Source organism: Bufo bufo, chromosome 1 (assembly GCF_905171765.1).
Source record: "Bufo bufo chromosome 1, aBufBuf1.1, whole genome shotgun sequence".
In the NCBI taxonomy this organism is placed as follows: domain Eukaryota; kingdom Metazoa; phylum Chordata; class Amphibia; order Anura; family Bufonidae; genus Bufo; species Bufo bufo.
The window spans coordinates 20,521,358-20,540,557 of NC_053389.1; the positions used below are offsets into that span (position 1 = coordinate 20,521,358).

The 19,200-nt window shown below is 48.4% G+C and overlaps 1 long non-coding RNA gene across 2 annotated transcripts in view; it reads left to right on the forward strand.

The window, feature by feature from the left end:
- The window catches only part of LOC120992205, a 120,852-nt gene that overhangs the window by 64,932 nt on the left and 36,720 nt on the right, over positions 1-19,200 (forward strand). For both annotated transcript variants that reach the window (XR_005776938.1, XR_005776939.1), the window contains exon 5: positions 6,141-6,383. This is a non-coding gene — a long non-coding RNA (uncharacterized LOC120992205). The remainder of the gene's footprint in view (positions 1-6,140; positions 6,384-19,200) is intronic.

Here is a 19,200-nt window from a genome sequence, read left to right on the forward strand (position 1 = left end):
GCGGGAAGGCCGAAGTTACGCTGTAGCGCAGATAGGCGAGCAGCGGCAGGGTGTGAACGCCGGAAGCGCGAACAGACGGCCCGCACTTTATGCAGCAGCTCTGACATGTCGGGGTAGTTGCGAATGAACTTCTGCACCACCAAATTCAGCACATGCGCCAGGCAAGGGATGTGCGTCAAACCGGCTAGTCCCAGAGCTGCAACGAGATTTCGCCCATTATCGCACACCACCAGGCCGGGCTTGATGCTCACCGGCAGCAACCACTCGTCGGTCTGTTGTTCTATACCCCGCCACAACTCCTGTGCGGTGTGGGGCCTGTCCCCCAAACATATGAGTTTCAGAATGGCCTGCTGACGTTTACCCCGGGCTGTGCTGAAGTTGGTGGTGAAGGTGTGTGGCTGACTGGATGAGCAGGTGGAAGAAGAGGAGGAGGAAGCTGAGTAGGAGGAGGAGGAGAACGGAGGCAAAGAATGTTGCCCTGCGATCCTTGGCGGCGGAAGGACGTGCGCCAAACAGCTCTCCGCCTGGGGCCCAGCCGCCACTACATTTACCCAGTGTGCAGTTAGGGAGATATAGCGTCCCTGGCCGTGCTTACTGGTCCACGTATCTGTGGTTAGGTGGACCTTGCCACAGATGGCGTTGCGCAGTGCACACTTGATTTTATCGGACACTTGTTTGTGCAGGGAAGGCACGGCTCTCTTGGAGAAGTAGTGGCGGCTGGGAACAACATACTGTGGGACAGCAAGTGACATGAGCTGTTTGAAGCTGTGTGTGTCCACCAGCCTAAATGACAGCATTTCATAGGCCAGTAGTTTAGAAATGCTGGCATTCAGGGCCAGGGATCGAGGGTGGCTAGGTGGGAATTTACGCTTTCTCTCAAATGTTTGTGAGATGGAGAGCTGAACGCTGCCGTGTGACATGGTTGAGATGCTTGGTGACGCAGGTGGTGGTGTTGGTGGTGGTACATCCCATGTTTGCTGGGAGGCAGGTGCCAACGTTCCTCCAGAGGCGGAGGAAGAGGCCGAGGCGGCGGCAGCAGCAGCAGAAGAGGCCGAGGCGGCAGCAGCAGAAGAGGTAGCAGGGGGAGCCTGAGTGACTTCCTTGTTTTTAAGGTGTTTACTCCACTGCAGTTCATGCTTTGCATGCAGGTGCCTGGTCATGCAGGTTGTGCTAAGGTTCAGAACGTTAATGCCTCGCTTCAGGTTCTGATGGCACAGCGTGCAAACCACTCGGGTCTTGTCGTCAGCACATTGTTTGAAGAAGTGCCATGCCAGGGAACTCCTTGAAGCTGCCTTTGGGGGTGCTCGGTCCAGATGGCGGCGGTCAGTAGCAGGCGGAGTCTCTTGGCGGCGGGTGTTCCGATTTTGCCCACTGCTCCCTCTTTTGCTACGCTGTTGGCTCGGTCTCACCACTGCCTCTTCCTCCGAACTGTGAAAGTCAGTGGCACGACCTTCATTCCATGTGGGGTCTAGGACCTCATCGTCCCCTGCATCGTCTTCCACCCAGTCTTGATCCCTGACCTCCTGTTCAGTCTGCACACTGCAGAAAGACGCAGCAGTTGGCACCTGTGTTTCGTCATCATCAGAGACGTGCTGAGGTGGTATTCCCATGTCCTCATCATCAGGAAACATAAGTGGTTGTGCGTTAGTGCATTCTATCTCTTCCACCCCTGGGGAAGAGCTAGGTGGATGCCCTTGGGAAACCCTGCCAGCAGAGTCTTCAAACAGCATAAGAGACTGCTGCATAACTTGAGGCTCAGACAGTTTCCCTGATATGCATGGGGGTGATGTGACAGACCGATGGGCTTGGTTTTCATGCGCCATCTGTGCGCTTTCTGCAGAAGACTGGGTGGGAGATAATGTGAACGTGCTGGATCCACTGTCGGCCACCCAATTGACTAATGCCTGTACCTGCTCAGGCCTTACCATCCTTAGAACGGCATTGGGCCCCGCCAAATATCCCTGTAAATTCTGCTGGCTACTGGGATCTGAGGTAGTTGGTTCACTAGGACGTGTGGCTGTGGCAGAACGGCCACGTCCTCTCCCAGCACCAGAGGGTCCATTAACACCACCACGACCATGTCCACGTCCGCGTCCGCGTCCCTTTTTAGATGTTTTCCTCATTGTTCCCGTTCACCACAATTTTGAGAATGGCAAATTTGGGAATAGTTTTTCAACCCAGAACAAAAAGTGTGCTTTTACGGTCACTACAAATAACTTGACCAGCTAAAACAGTACAGATTTGGTTGAATAGAAATGTCAGGTCTATTTTTTAGGCGCTGGGTGACAGGCTCAGCCTGCACCAGATGTAGTATATGGCCAAAAAATAACCAGACTGTTGATGGTTAAATGCACTTCGGTGACACAGGCTCAGCCTGCAGCTGATGTAGTATATGGCCAAAAATTAACCAGACTGTTGATGGTTAAATGCCCTTGGGTGACACAGGCTCAGCCTGCAGCTGATGTAGAATATAGCACAAAATAACCACACTATTGATGGTTAAATACACTTGGTGATAGCTTGTGCTGGCGCACCACAAGTCACAAAACGGCCGCCGATCACCCCAGAAAAAAGTGATCTAAAAACGCTCTGGGCAGCCTCAAAAAAGTGAGCAAGTCGATATTAGCACTTCAATGATCCACAGCTGCAGATCGATCACAGAATGAAGTCTTTTGCAGGAGTTAATCACTGCCTAATCTCGCCCTAACGTTGCAGCTGCAACCTCTCCCTATGCTTGAATCAGCAGAGTGACGTGCAGCGCAACGTGACCCAAGCTTATATAGAGGCTGGGTCACATGCTGCACTGGCCAATCACAGCCATGCCAATAGTAGGCAAGGCTGTGATGGCCTCTTGGGGCAAGTAGTATGACGCTTGTTGATTGGCTGCTTTGCAGCCTTTCAAAAAGCGCCAAGAAAGCGCCGAACACCGAACCCGAACCCGAACCCGAACCCGGACTTTTACGAAGATGTTCAGGTTCGGGTCCGTGTCACGGACACCCCAAAATTCGGTACGAACCCGAACTATACAGTTCGGGTTCGCTCATCCCTAGTATTGAACAACAGACCGACTAGTGGTTTCTGCCAGTGAGCCTCAAGCCCGGCCTGGTGGTGTGCGATAATGGGCGAAATCTCGTCGCAGCTCTGGGACTAGCCGGTTTGACGCACATCCCTTGCCTGGCGCATGTGCTGAATTTGGTGGTGCAGAAGTTCATTCACAACTACCCCGACATGTCAAAGCTGCTACATAAAGTGCGGGCCGTCTGTGCGCGCTTCCGGCGTTCACATCCTGCCGCTTCTCGCCTGTCTGCGCTACAGCTTAACTTCGGCATTCCCGCTCACCACCTCATATGCGATGTGCCCACCAGCTGGAACTCCACCTTGCACATGCTGGCCAGACTGTGCGAGCAGCAGCAGGCCATAGTGGAGTTTCAGCTGCAGCACGCACGGGTCAGTCGCACTGTGGATCAGACACACTTCACCACCAATGACTGGGCCTCCATGCGAGACCTGTGTGCCCTGTTGCACTGTTTCGAGTACTCCACGAACATGGCCAGTGGCGATGACACCGTTATCAGCGTTACAATACCACTTCTATGTCTCCTTGAGAAAACACTTAGGGCGATGATGGAAGAGGAGGTGGCCCAGGAGGAGGGGGAGGAGGAAGAGGGGTCCTTTTTAGCACTTTCAGGCCATTCTCTTAGAAGTGACTCAGAGGGAGTTTTTTTTTGCAACAGCAGAGGCCAGGTACAAATTTGGCCAGTCAGGGCCCACTACTGGAGGACGAGGATGAGGTGGAGGATGAGGATGAAGCATGTTCACAGCAGGGTGGCACCCAACGCAGCTCGGGCCCATCACTGGTGCGTGGCTGGGGGAAACGCAGGACGATGACGATTCGCCTCCCACAGAGGACAGCTTGTCCTTACCTCTGGGCAGCCTGGCACACATGAGCGACTACATGCTGCAGTGCCTGCGCAACGACAGCAGAGTTGCCCACATTTTAACGTGTGCGGACTACTGGGTTGCCACCCTGCTGGATCCCCGGTACAAAGAAAATGTGCCCACCTTGCTTCCTGCACTGGAGCGTGATAGGAAGATGCGCAAGTACAAGCGCATGTTGGTAGACGTGCTACTGAGAGCATTCCCAAATGTCACAGGGGAACAAGTGGATGCCCAAGGGGAAGGCAGAGGAGGAGCAAGATGTCGCCAACGCAGCTGTGTCACGGCCAGCTCCTCTGAGAGCAGGGTTAGCATGGCAGAGATGTGGAAAAGTTTTGTCACCACGCCACAGCTAACTGCACCACCACCTGATACGGAACGTGTTAGCAGGAGGCAGCATTTCACTAACATGGTGGAACAGTACGTGTGCACACCCCTCCACGTACTGACTGATGGTTCAGCCCCATTCAACTTCTGGGTCTCCAAATTGTCCACGTGGCCAGAGCTAGCCTTTTATGCCTTGGAGGTGCTGGCCTGCCCGGCGGCCAGCGTTTTTTCTGAACGTGTATTCAGCACGGCAGGGGGCGTCATTACAGACAAACACAGCCGCCTATCCACAGCCAATGTGGACAAGCTGACGTTCATAAAAATGAACCAAGCATGGATCCCACAGGACCTGTCCATCCCTTGTGCAGATTAGACATTTATAACTACCTCTTCTTAACAATATATTCTTGTACTCCAGGGCACTTCATTCAATCCTCTTTTTTAAATTTTACCATTATATTGCGTGGCAACCCAAAGTTGAATGAACCTCTCCTCTGTCTGGGTGCTGGGGCCTAAATATCTGCCAGTGGCTTGTTCCAGTGGCGGGTGACATGAAGCCTGATTCTCTGCAATGGGACCTCTCTCTTCTGTCTGGGTGCCGGGGCCTAAATATCTGCCAGTGGCCTGTTCCAGTGGTGGGTGACATGAAGCCTGAATCTCTGCAATGGGACCTCTCTCCTCTGTATGGGTGCCGGGGCCTAAATATCTGACAATGGCCTGTTCCAGTGGTGGGTGACGTGAAGCCTGATTCTCTGCTATGGGACCTCTCTCCTCTGTATGGGTGCCGGGGCCTAAATATCTGATAGTGGCCTGTTCCAGTGGTGGGTGACATGAAGCCTGATTCTCTGCAATGGGACCTCTCTCCTCTGTCTGGGTGCCAGGGCCTAAATATCTGACAATGGCCTGTTCCAGTGGTGGGTAATGTGAAGCCTGATTCTCTGCTATGACATGAAGCCTGATTCTCTGCTATTGGACCTCTCTCCTCTGTCTGGGTGCCGGGGCCAAAATATCTGACAATGGCCTGTTTCAGTGGTGGGTGACGTGAAGCCTGATTCTCTGCTATGACATGAAGCCTGATTCTCTGCTATGGGACCTCTCTCCTCTGTCTGGGTGCCGGGGCCTAAATATCTGACAGTGGCCTGTTCCAGTGGTGGGTGACATGAAGCCTGATTCTCTGCAATGGGACCTCTCTCGTCTGTCTGGGTGCCGGGGCCTAAATATCTGACAGTGGCCTGTTCCAGTGGTGGGTGACATGAAGCCTGATTCTCTGCAATGGGACCTCTCTCGTCTGTCTGGGTGCCGGGGCCTAAATATCTGACAATGGCCTGTTCCAGTGGTGGGTGACGTGAAGCCTGATTCTCTGCTATGGGACCTCTCTCCAATTGATATTGGTTAATTTTTATTTATTTTATTTTTATTTTAATTCATTTCCCTATCCACATTTGTTTGCAGGGGATTTACCTACATGTTGCTGCCTTTTGCAGCCCTCTAGCCCTTTCCTGGGCTGTTTTACAGCCTTTTTAGTGCCGAAATGTTCGGGTTCGGGGCGAAGTTCGGGTCGAGTTCGGATCCCGAACCCGAACATTTCCGGGAAGTACGGCCGAACTTCTCGAACCCGAACATCCAGGTGTTCGCTCAACTCTAATTAGGAAACGTGAAGAAGATTGAATTAAACAGATCCCTATATTGTGACAGGAAACTGAAACAATCAGTTCTTTGGTATTATAGCAAATATTTCATAGGGGGTTTGGTTTTCCTTTCTTTGGTATCAAAACTATATTAGGTCACAGAATGTACAGTTTTGTGTTTTTCATTGCTAAATAACTGTTATATTTTTCAGTGAGGATATTTGACATGTTTTTTTCTCCCTTCTGCAGATGCAGCAATTGGAGTTCACATCACCATGAAGAAAGAACATGAATTCTCTGAATTGGTCTGTGACTTCCTAAGCAGCCGGCCTGATGTAACCCACTACACCTGGATGAAGGATGGGTCTATATTACTGAATGAGATGGAGAAGACCCTGACCATAAATAACAATGAGGAGAACTACGGCCAGTATTCGTGTATCGCTCACAACAGCGCTGGGAATTCCTCCTCGGAAGAGATTACTATTAAAGGTAAGTGTTCTGAAAATCGATTTAAATATAGTTCTGCACAGATGATATTAGCTATATTTTTTCACAAGACACAATTAAGGCTACTATCACGTCTGCGCTTTCCCTTTTCGCTATTGAGATTCGTCATAGGATCTCAATAGCGGAGGAAAACACTTCCGTATTGTCCAATATTTATTGTCAATGGGGACAAAACTGAACAAAACGGAAGGAATGCACCAGGTTGCGTCTCCATCACAGACAGAATAATGCTGCCAGCAGCATTTTTCTGTATTCAATGTGTTGCGGGGCAAGATGGATCCGTCATGACTAACAATGTAAGTCAATGGTGGCAGATCTGTTTTCTCGAACACAAAAGAAAACGGATATGTCCTCCATTGACTTACAATGGTTTTAGAGACGGATTTGTCATGGCTATTTTAGAGATAATACAACCGGATCCGTTCACACCGGATGCAGATGATTGTATTATTATGATGGAAGTGTTTTTGCTGGTGTGAAAGTAGCCTAATCTGTTTTTCTTGGGCTATTGTGACACTATAGGTGCAGAAGAGGTTAAAGTTAGAAACTGCTCTAAGGCAATGAATGGTTATTATCTGCTTACTTGGTTGTCTAGGATAGTGAATGGATTGATGGTATCATCCCTGGTGGTGTAAGTCAGAGAAAGTGTTAAAGATAACATATTTTAGGTTAAATGGTAGAGAATAATCACAGGGGGTCTCTGGTTGCATAAAGTAGAGAAGGAATCACTTGTAGTCTTAGTGAATGGATGCGTCAATATGAATATCCCCAGTATTTTAGGGCTTTGAAGAAATAGCATTATTTCTGGTGTTCTAGGGCAGGGGTCTCCAAACTTTTCAACAGGAGGGCCACATTGAAGATTTTACAAGTATTCGGGGGCCGGAAAAAAAAAATCAGTTATGTATTAAATTAAATGTATATATTTTACATGGATCGTTTTTGTAATCAGCATGATATGACTGAGAACAAAAGAGAAAAAACTTTAGCAAAACAACGCAAAGACACCCGTGTCCCTATCAGCGGTGTCCCCATCAGCACAACAATGTCCCCATCAGCACAGCAATGTCCCCATCAGCACAGCAATGTCCCCATCAGCACAGCAATGTCCCCATCAGCACAGCAATGTCCCCATCAGCACAGCAATGTCCCCATCAGCACAGCAATGTCCCCATCAGCACAGCAATGTCAGCATCAGCACAGCAATGTCAGCATCAGCACAGCAATGTCAGCATCAGCACAACAATGTCCCCATCAGCACAGCAATGTCCCCATCAGCACAGCAATGTCAGCATCAGCACAGCAATGTCAGCATCAGCACAGCAATGTCAGCATCAGCACAGCAATGTCAGCATCAGCACAGCAATGTCCCCATCAGCCGTGTCACCCTTAAGCACAGCAATGTCCCCATCAACGATGTCCCCATCAGAACAGCAATGTCCCCATCAGCGGAGTCCCCATTAGCAGCTGATAGGGGCCACCACTGATGGGACACTGCTGTTGGGGACGCGGCTGATGGGGACACCATTGATGGGGACACCCGTGTCCCTATCAGCGGTGTCCCCATCAGAACAGCAATGGCCAAATCAGAACAGCAATGTCCCCATCAGAAAAGCAATATATTACCATAAAAAAAACAATATTCCCATCAAAAAAACAATATTCCCATCAGAAAAACAATATTCCCATCATGGGGACACCCACTGATGGGGACGCTGCTGTTGGGGACATTGCTGTGCTGATGGGGACACCACTGATGGGGACGCTGCTGTTGGGGACATTGCTGTGCTGATGGGGACACCACTGATGGGACACCATTGATGGGGACACCCGTGTCCCTATCAGCGTTGTCCCCATCAGCACAGCAATGTCCCCATCACGGTGTCCCCATCAGCACAGCAATGTCCCCATCAGCGGTGTCCCCATCAGCACAGCAATGTCCCCATCAGAACAGCAATGTCAGCAAACTCAGAATACATTTTATTTTGCCCCCTCTCACTCAGAATACATTTTATTTTGCCCCCTCTCACTCACAATACATTTTATTTTGCCCCCTCTCACTCAGAATACATTTTATTTTGCCCCCTCTCACTCACAATACATTTTATTTTGCCCCCTCTCACTTAGAATACATTTTATTTTGCCCCCTCTCACTCAGAATACATTTTATTTTGCCCCCTCTCACTCACAATACATTTTATTTTGCCCCCTCTCACTCAGAATATATTTTTATTTTGCCCCCTCTCACTCAGAATATATACAATGTGAGAGGGGGCAAAATAAGATATATACAATTTTGCTCCACAGGTGGGGAAAGTGGAATATCGATAAAGAGGGGAAAATGGAATATATACAGAGGGGGCAAAATGGATATAAATAGAGGGGCCCTGTATATATCCATTTTGCCCCCTCTGTATATATTCCATAATCATTATCCCCTGTGTGTATATATTGCATTTTTTGCCCCCTCTGTTATCTCTTTAATTTTTTTCCCATTTTTTTTGCCTTTTTTTCTTATTGAAATATATTTTTGTTCCCCATTGGTCCCCTGTGGAGGATTTCTTGCCTGACATTTAGTTGCCAGGTGCCCCCCTGTGAGTTATAGCCAGGCAGTGGTGGTGTGCACATTTAAAAAAAAATACTTACCTCGTCAGACTGCTCCGCTCCCGCCTTCTTGCTCTTGCTTGCAGCCCACAATCCTGTCTTCCAGCGTGCGTTGTGTGATCCCGCGAGACCTGGCTGGCGCGATATCACAGCGCCACCAGGCCTGAATGGGTGGAGGCGGAGCCCGAATGGATGGAGGCAGGGCTGGGGTTGGTGGGGCGGCGCAACTACTCACAGAGGCCGGGGGCCCAAGCGACCAGCCATTTACATAAAAATGTTAAAATTACTTGCGATGGGGCGACGGAGCTGCGGGCCCCCCCCACCGCCGGGCCCGGTCGCGGTCGCATCCTCTGCGACCGCGATCGTTACGCCCCTGGGCGGTTGTGTGGATTTGGTTCCTGCAACCTGCCAGCTGCGGGCGGGCCGGATCGAACGCACAATCGGCCGGATGTGGCCCGCGGGCCGGGGTTTGGAGACCCCTGTTCTAGGGATAAAAGGAGCCAATTTTAACATCCCTGGTGGTCTAGAGTAGTGAAGATGTTACTGTTTCATAACTTGTATCCAGTGAGTAGTGTTGATCATAAATATTCTAATCGCAAATTTCTATCGCGAATATTGGCACTTCGAGAATTCGCGAATATCTAGAATATAGTGCTATATCTTCGTAATCGCGAATATTGTATGTTTTTTAATCATTACTCATGATCCCTCACTGCTTCTTGCATGTGGGCCAATGAGAGGCTGCAATATCTTTAACTTAAGGCTACATGCACACAAACGTTGTTTGTTTCCGTGTCCGTTCCGTTTTTTTTTTGCGGATAGGGTGCGGACCCATAATTTCAATGGGTCCGCAGAAAATGCAGACAGCACACCGTTGTGCTGTCCGCATCAGTATGTCCATTCCGTAGCCCCGCAAAAAAAAAAAATAGAACATGTCCTATTCTTGTCATTATAGGCATTGTTACAATGGATCCGCAAAGAAAAAAAGGATGGCATACTGATGTCATCCTGTTTTTTTATTGGGCGGATCCGCAATTTGTGGACTGCAAAACACATATGGTCGTGGCATGTAGCCTTACGAGTAGTGTTGATCGCAAATTTTTGTATCGTGAATTTTTATCGCAAATTTCAAAAATTTTCACAATAAAGAAAAATTATGACTGGAGATATGATGAATATTCTCCAAATATTCGCAAAATGTTGCAAATTTTAATATTGCCCCTGCCGTCCATCACTGCCAGTGAGTAAGAATGATCCAGAAATTTAGCAGTAACAGAAAGCTTAAAGGCTATGTACACCTTCGGATGCCAATTTTTGTTTATGATTGCATTTTACTCATTTTTGGCTAAAAATTATATTTTCAATTGACCTTTATTAAAAATATTGAGCTGTTCTGTCACAAAGGTTAACAGTAGAGTTGAGGCGAACACCTGGATGTTCGGGTTCGAGAGTTCGGCCGAACTTCCCGGAAATGTTCGGGTTCGGGATCGAACCTGAACGAACTTGTCCCGAACCCGAACCCATAGAAGTCATGGGGACCCGAACTTTTGGGCACTAAAAAGGCTGAAAACAGCCCAGGAAAGAGCTAGAGGGCTGCAAAAGGCAGCAACATGTAGGTAAATCCCCTGCAAACAAATGTGGATAGGGAAATGAATTAAAATTAAAATTAAAAAAATAAAAATGAACCAATATCATTTGGACAGAGGTCCCATAGCAGAGAATCTGGCTTCACGTCAGCAGAGAATCAGTCTCTTCATGCCATAGCAAAGAATCTGGCTTCATGTCAGCGCAGAATCAGTTTTTATGTCATAGCAGAGAATCAGGCTTCACGTCACCCACCACTGGAACAGGCCACTGTCACACATTTAGGCCCCGGCACCCAGACAGAGAGAGCGGTCCCGTAACAGAGAATCTGGCCTTATGTCAGCGCAGAATCTGTCTTCATGTCATAGCAGAGAATCAGGCTTCACGTCACCCCACCACTGGAACAGGCCACTGTCACACATTTAGGCCCAGCACCCAGGCAGAGGAGAGAGGTCCCGTAACAGAGAATCTGGCCTTATGTCAGCGCTGAATCTGTCTTCATGTCATAGCAGAGAATCAGCTTCACGTCACCCACCCCTGGAACAGGCCACTGTCACACATTTAGGCCCAGGCACCCAGGCAGAGGAGAGAGGTCCCGTACAGAGAATCTGGCCTTATGTCAGCGCAGAATCTGAATTCAATGTCATAGCAGAAGATCAGGCTTCACGTCACCCACCACTGGAACAGGCCACTGTCACACATTTAGGCCCAGGCACCCAGGCAGAGAAGAGAGTCCCGTAACAGAGAATCTGGCCTTATGTCAGCGCAGAATCTGTATTCATGTCATAGCAGAGAATCAGCTTCACGTCACCCACCACTGGAACAGGCCACTGTCACACAATTAGGCCAGGCACCCAGGCAGAGGAGAGAGGTCCCGTAACAGAGAATCTGGCCTTATGTCAGCGCAGAATCTGTATTCATGTCATAGCAGAGATCAGGCTTCACGTCACCCACCACTGGAACAGGCCACTGTCACACATTTAGGCCCCGGCACCCAGACAGAGGAGAGCGGTCCCGTAACAGAGAATCTGGCCTTATGTCCGCGCAAAATCTGTATTCATGTCATAGCAGAGAATCAGGCTTCACGTCACCCACCACTGGAACAGGCCACTGTCACACATTTAGGCCCCGGCACCCAGACAGAGGAGAGCGGTCCCGTAACAGAGAATCTGGCCTTATATGTCAGCGCAGAATCTGTCTTCATGTCATAGCAGAGAATCAGGCTTCACGTCACCCACCACTGGAACAGGCCACTGTCACAATATTAGGCCCAGGCACCCAGGCAGAGGAGAGCGGTCCCGTAACAGAGAATTTGGCCTTATGTCAGCGCAGAATCTGTATTCATATCATAGCAGAGAATCAGGCTTCACGTCACCCACCACTGGAACAGGCCACTGTCACACATTTAGGCCCCGGCACCCAGGCAGAGGAGAGAGGTCCCGTAACAGAGAATCTGCCTTATGTCCAGCGCAGAATCTGTATTCATGTCATAGCAGAGAATCAGGCTTCACGTCACCCACCACTGGAACAGGCCACTGTCACCAATTTAGCCCCAGGAACCCAGGCAGAGGAGAGAGGTCCCGTAACAGAGAATCTGGCCTTATGTCAGCGCAGAATCTGTCTTCATGTCCATATCAGAGAATCAGGCTTCACGTCACCCACCCACTGGAACAGGCCACTGTCACACATTTAGGCCCCGGCCCCCAGACAGAGGAGAGCGGTCCCGTAACAGAGAATCTGGCCTTATGTCAGCGCAGAATCTGTCTTCATGACATGCAGAGAATCAGGCTTCACGTCACCCACCACTGGAACAGGCCACTGTCACACATTTAGGCCCCGGCACCCAGACAGAGGAGAGCGGTCCCGTAACAGAGAATCTGGCCTTATGTCAGCGCAGAATCTGTCTTCATGTCATAGCAGAGATCAGGCTTCACGTCAGCCACCACTGGAACAGGCCACTGTCACACATTTAGGCCCAGGCACCCAGGCAGAGGAGAGCGGTCCCGTAACAGAGAATCTGGCCTTATGTCAGCGCAGAATCTGTATTCATGTCTAGCAGAGAATCAGGCTTCGCGTCACCCACCACTGGAACAAGCCACTGTCACACATTAGGCCCCGGCACCCAGACAGAGGAGAGGTTCATTCAACTTTGGGTTGCCCCGCAATATAATGGTAAAATGAAATAAAAAATAGTATTGAATGAGGAAGTGCCCTGGAGTAGAATAATATATTGTTAAGGGGAGGTAGTTAATATCTAATCTGCACAAGGGATGGACAGGTCCTGTGGGATCATGCTGGTTCATTTTATGAACGTCAGCTTGTCCACATTGGCTGTAGACAGGCGGCTGCGTTGTCTGTAATGACGCCCCCTGCCGTGCTGAATACACGATCAGACAAAACGCTGGCCGCCGGGCTGGCCAGCACCTCCAAGGCATAAAAGGCTAGCTCTGGCCACGTGGACAATTTGGAGACCCAGAGTTGAATGGGGCCGAACCATCAGTCAGTACGTGGAGGGGTGTGCACAGGTACTGTTCCACCATGTTAGTAAAATGTTGCCTCCTGCTAACACGTTCCGTATCAGGTGGTGGTGCACTTAGCTGTGGCGTGTTGACAAAACTTTTCCACATCTCTGCCATAGCTAACCCTGCCCTCAGAGGAGCTGGGCGTGACACAGCTGCGTTGGCGACCTCTTGCTCCTCCTCTGCCTTCGCCTTGGGCTTCCACTGGTTCCCTGTGACATTTGGGAATGCTCTCAGTAGCGCGTCTACCAACGTGCGCTTGTACTCGAGCATCTTCCTATCACGCTCCAGTGTAGAAGTAAGGTGGGCACATTGTCTTTGTACCGGGGATCCAGCAGGGTGGCAACCCAGTAGTCCGCACATGTTAAAATGTGGGCAACTCTGCTGTCGTTGCGCAGGCACTGCAGCATGTAGTCGCTCATGTGAGCCAGGCTGCCCAGAGGTAAGGACAAGCTGTCCTCTGTGGGAGGCGTATCGTCATCGTCCTGTGTTTCCCCCCAGCCACGCACCAGTGATGGGCCGAGCTGCTTTGGGTGCCACCCGCTGTGAACATGCTTCATCCTCATTCTCCTCCACCTCCTCCTCATCCTCCTCGTCCTCCTCGTCCTCCAGTAGTGGGCCTGTCTGGCCACATTTGTACCTGGCTCTGGTGTTGCAAAAAACCTCCCTCTGAGTCACTTCGAAGAGACTGGCCTGAAAGTGCTAAAAATGACCCCTCTTCCTCCTCTTCCTCCTGGGCCACCTCCTCTTCCATCTTCGCCCTAAGTGTTTTCTCAAGGAGACATAGAAGTGGTATTGTAACGCTGATAACGGCGTCATCGCTACTGGCCATGTTGGTGGAGTACTCGAAACAGCGCAACAGGGCACACAGGTCTCGCATGGAGGCCCAGTCATTGGTGGTGAAGTGGGTCTGATCCGCAGTGCGACTGACCCGTGCGTGCTGCAGCTGAAACTCCACTATGGCCTGCTGCTGCTCGCACAGTCTATCCAGCATATGCAAGGTGGAGTTCCACCTGGTGGGCACGTCGCATATGAGGCGGTGAGCGGGAAGGCCGAAGTTACGCTGTAGCGCAGACAGGCGAGCAGCGGCAGGGTGTGAACGCCGGAAGCGCGAACAGACGGCCCGCACTTTATGCAGCAGCTCTGACATGTCGGGGTAGTTGCGAATGAACTTCTGCACCACCAAATTCAGCACATGCGCCAGGCAAGGGATGTGCGTCAAACCGGCTAGTCCCAGAGCTGCAACGAGATTTCGCCCATTATCGCACACCACCAGGCCGGGCTTGAGGCTCACCGGCAGCAACCACTCGTCGGTCTGTTGTTCTATACCCCGCCACAACGCCTGTGCGGTGTGGGGCCTGTCCCCCAAACATATGAGTTTCAGAATGGCCTGCTGACGTTTACCCCGTGCTGTGCTGAAGTTGGTGGTGAAGGTGTGTGGCTGACTGGATGAGCAGGTGGAAGAAGAGGAGGAGGAAGCTGAGTAGGAGGAGGAGGAGACAGGAGGCAAAGAATGTTGCCCTGCGATCCTTGGCGGCGGAAGGACGTGCGCCAAATAGCTCTCCGCCTGGGGCCCAGCCGCCACTACATTTACCCAGTGTGCAGTTAGGGAGATATAGCGTCCCTGGCCGTGCTTACTGGTCCACGTATCTGTGGTTAGGTGGACCTTGCCACAGATGGCGTTGCGCAGTGCACACTTGATTTTATCGGACACTTGTTTGTGCAGGGAAGGCACGGCTCTCTTGGAGAAGTAGTGGCGGCTGGGAACAACATACTGTGGGACAGCAAGTGACATGAGCTGTTTGAAGCTGTGTGTGTCCACCAGCCTAAATGCCAGCATTTCATAGGCCAGTAGTTTAGAAATGCTGGCATTCAGGGCCAGGGATCGAGGGTGGCTAGGTGAGAATTTACGCTTTCTCTCAAATGTTTGTGAGATGGAGAGCTGAACGCTGCCGTGTGACATGGTTGAGATGCTTGGTGACGCAGGTGGTGGTGTTGGTGGTACATCCCATGTTTGCTGGGCGGCAGGTGCCAACGTTCCTCCAGAGGCGGAGGAAAAGGCCGAGGCGGCGGCAGCAACAGCAGCAGAAGAGGTAGCAGGGGGAGCCTGAGTGACTTCCTTGTTTTTAAGGTGTTTACTCCACTACAGTTCATGCTTTGCATACAGGTGCCTGGTCATGCAGGTTGTGCTAAGGTTCAGAACGTTAATGCCTCGCTTCAGGTTCTGATGGCACAGCGTGCAAACCACTCGGGTTTTTTTTTTTTTTTCACTTCAGACTTCAACCTCATAGAGTGTACACTTATACGCTCATGTTCCGTTTGCCAGCCCTTAGCGTCTCTAAGCAGGTTTCGCATCATTAGTGTAGTTATTTTTCTTACTTTGTTTTTCTCTTGCCCCAGTATGTGATAATCTTTTATTATTATATATATTTTTTTTTTTTTTTTTTTTTTTTTTTTTTTTTGGGGTTTAAGGTATTACTCCTTCCTTTTTTAATTTATTAGTAGTCTCGGGTAGGATGATTCTTCACTTCCTTTACCTTATCCCCATTCCTCCCTCCCCCCCTCAATCACCCCACCCTCCCCCTATCTCACCATAAACAATCCAGAAGACTTTCTCCTGATGCCTACGTCTCTATTTCGCTTTATCTTTAGGTCTCAGCCCCTAAGTTTTTTGGTATAGCTCCAGGATCTCTTAAAAATCCTCCAATTTTCCCACTTTTTATCTTGAACTATATCACTGCCTTCCACTCCTACTCTCAATTCTTCCATTCTATAAGTTTCTTCCACGGAGTCTATCCACTCCCAAATGTGGGGGCAGTCTACTTCCTGCCAATTTCTCGGTATTATTCTTTTGGCAGCATTTAATAGATGTGGGACCAGGGTTTTTTTATATTTTTTGATTTTTTCCCCACCCCCATGAAACAATACTACCCACGGGTCCAGCTTAATTTTTTCTTTTGTGATCTCTTCTATGCATCCCAATATTTTTTTCCAGAATTCCTCCACCTTAGGGCATTTCCACCACAGGTGGGCCATAGTTCCCGGGGATCCGCATCCCCTCCAACACTCTCCCGTTTGTCCTTCGTTGAATTTAGATAGTTTATCTGGGGTCATGTACCATCCAGTCAGGCATTTATAGCTCATCTCAGCTGTACGGCTGTCTACTGCCGAGGAATGGACCAGTATCAGCATTTTTTCTATTGAGGTCCTATCTCGCTTTGATCCAAGTTTCCTCTCCCATTTTTTAACATAAGGAGGGATCATCCGCTCGTCCATCTTTAACAGGATCTTATATAATTTTGAGATCGTTCCCTTGACCTTTTCCGATGTGCATAATTTTTCTAAATCGGTTAACTGCTCCCCTGACCTCAGTGGGTGCGGCTGTCTTTGTATAAAGTGGGCTAGCTGATGGTATCTCCATTCGTCAATTTCCCAAAAAAAATTTTTCCCCTTTAATTCTTGTAGTGTTATAATGTGCCCATCTTTTATTACATCCCTTAATTGAGTGGTGTCTTTTTTTATCCAATTTCCACCAATCTGTGTTTTGCCCGGTGCAAAATAGTCATTATTTTTTAGTGCCAGTAATGGTGAGTTAAATTCCTTTTCTATTTTTTTATATTTAGTGTCCCAAATTTTTAGTGCATTTTTAGTTATCTCGTGTGAGTTCTTATCTAGTGTCCTATATTGAGGTGGGTTCCATATAATCTTGTCCAAGCTGGCTTTTGCCATTTCGTTTTCGATATTGACCCATCTTTTTTCCTTACTGGCCCTAGCCCACTCCACCACCCTCGACAAAACCACTGCCTCATAGTATGTTTTAATGTCTGGTACCGCTAGTCCCCCCTTAATTTTGGGTTGTCTTAGGGTTTGGAGGGATACTCTATGTTTCTTATTTCTCCATATGAAGTTCATAATCTGTTTTTTAAGAGCTAAGAAGAGTGTTCCGGGTAGGCTTATGGGTATCATCTGGAACTTATAGGTAATCTTTGGTAGGATTACCATTTTACAAAAGTTTATTCGTCCTATCCAGGATATTGGTCTATTTTTTATCCTCCCAATTTCCTCCCTAATTTCGTTTAGCAAAGGAATATAATTTTTCTCATACATTTTTTTTATTGATGGGACAAGAAGAATACCAAGGTACTTAAGTGCTTTTACCCAGGAGAAGCAGTATTTCTGTTTTAAATCCCTTTCCTCTCGTCCGTTGACATTGATACTCAGGATCTCGGTTTTAGCTACGTTAATTTTGAAATTTGATATTTCTCCGTATGACGTGCATAAATCTAATAATTTTGGGATTGAGGTTTTAGGGTCTGACAAGTAGAAGAGGACGTCATCAGCAAATGCTGAGAGTTTATGTTCGTCCTCCCCTATTTTGACTCCTCTTATGTCGGGGCACTTACGTATCCTGGCCAATAATGGCTCCAGGGAGAGCACAAACAGGAGTGGAGACAGGGGGCACCCCTGTCTAGTTCCGTTTTTCATTAACAATTCTTGGGATAGGCTTCCATTTATTTTTATTTTTGCCCTTGGTTCCTGATACAAAGTTGTTATCCACTTCCTCATCCTTTGGCCAAACCCCATTTCATCCAGGGTACGCAGCATGAATTCCCAGTCTACTCTGTCAAATGCCTTCTCCGCATCTATCGACAAGAGTAGACTGGGGATTCCAGTTATTTTCATTTTTTGCATTATCAATACCGCTCTGACTCCATTATCCCTCCCCTCTCTTCCCTGGATGAACCCTGTCTGGTCTGGGTGTACCATCTTTGCCATTTCTTGTTTTACTCTCTCGGCCAAGACCTTTGCAAACAGTTTTACATCTGTATTTAGCAGAGATATTGGTCGATACCCTGAGCAGTCCCCTTTATCCTTCCCCTCCTTGGGGATAACTGTTATGATAGCCTCTGAGGCCTCCCGGCTCAAAAAGAAATCTTCGCCCAACCCATTAAAATATTGGCACAATTTTGGTAGAAGGATCTCCTTACACTTTTTATAATACAGGTTGGTGAAACCGTCGGGTCCCGGACTTTTACCTGATGCTGTACTCGCTAATGCAGAATTAATCTCTTTTTCCGATATTGGTCTATCCATTATCTCAGATTCACTTCTATTTATTTTTGGCAGTCCTGCATCCCTTAGGAAATTTACCGTTTTATTTATTTTTTCTCCCTCCTGTCCTTTCCTTTGTTCCACCGCATACAGTCTCTCATAATATAGCCTAAAGGTCTCCGCGATTTCCTTTGTTGTATGTAAAATCTCTCCTTTTTCGTTTTTGATTTTGTCTATATAGTTTTTTGATTTCTTTTTCTGCACCATTCTTGCTAGATGTTTATTGGTTTTATTCCCCCACGTATATCTTTCCCTAGCGATTAAATTAAATTCCTTTCGGGTTTCTTGATTCATAATATCTTTCAGTTCATTACGTTTATTAACCAGTTTTAAATATAGATCCCGTTGTTTCTCTATCTTTTTATGTTCTTGTTCTAAGAGGAAAATTTCTTCTATTAATTCTTCTTTTTTCCTATTTTTTTCTTTTATTTTCCTTGCCCCTTCCGAGATCAAAGTTCCTCTTATCACTGCCTTATGGGCGTCCCACACTGTTGCCACCGATACTTCCTTCATCTCGTTTAACTTAAAATACTCTTCCAGCTCTTTTTTTACTCTTGTTAAACTGGTTTCCTCTATCAACAAATGTTCGTCTAGCCTCCAATTTTGTTTCGGCTTCGGATTTCCTGAAATGTCTATTGTGATACTAACCGGTGCATGGTCAGAGATCGTCATGGTTTCTATTTTTGCTTCCACCACGATATCTAGGGTTCTGTGGTCGACTAATATGTGGTCGATCCTAGAATAGGTCCCATGCACCGGGGAGTAGAAAGTGTAGTCTCGTTTGTCCGGGTTGAGGACTCTCCAAGCGTCTATCAGTTGACTCCTAAATAAGGCGTCCCTAAGCTTTCATAACTGTACGCCCCGCACGCTCGATGTCTGGGATGTCCTATCTATTTTTGGGTTCATACTTAGGTTAAAGTCTCCTCCTATGATTACACTTCCCCTCCTGAAGTCTATCAATTTCCCTAGTATCCCCAAGAGAA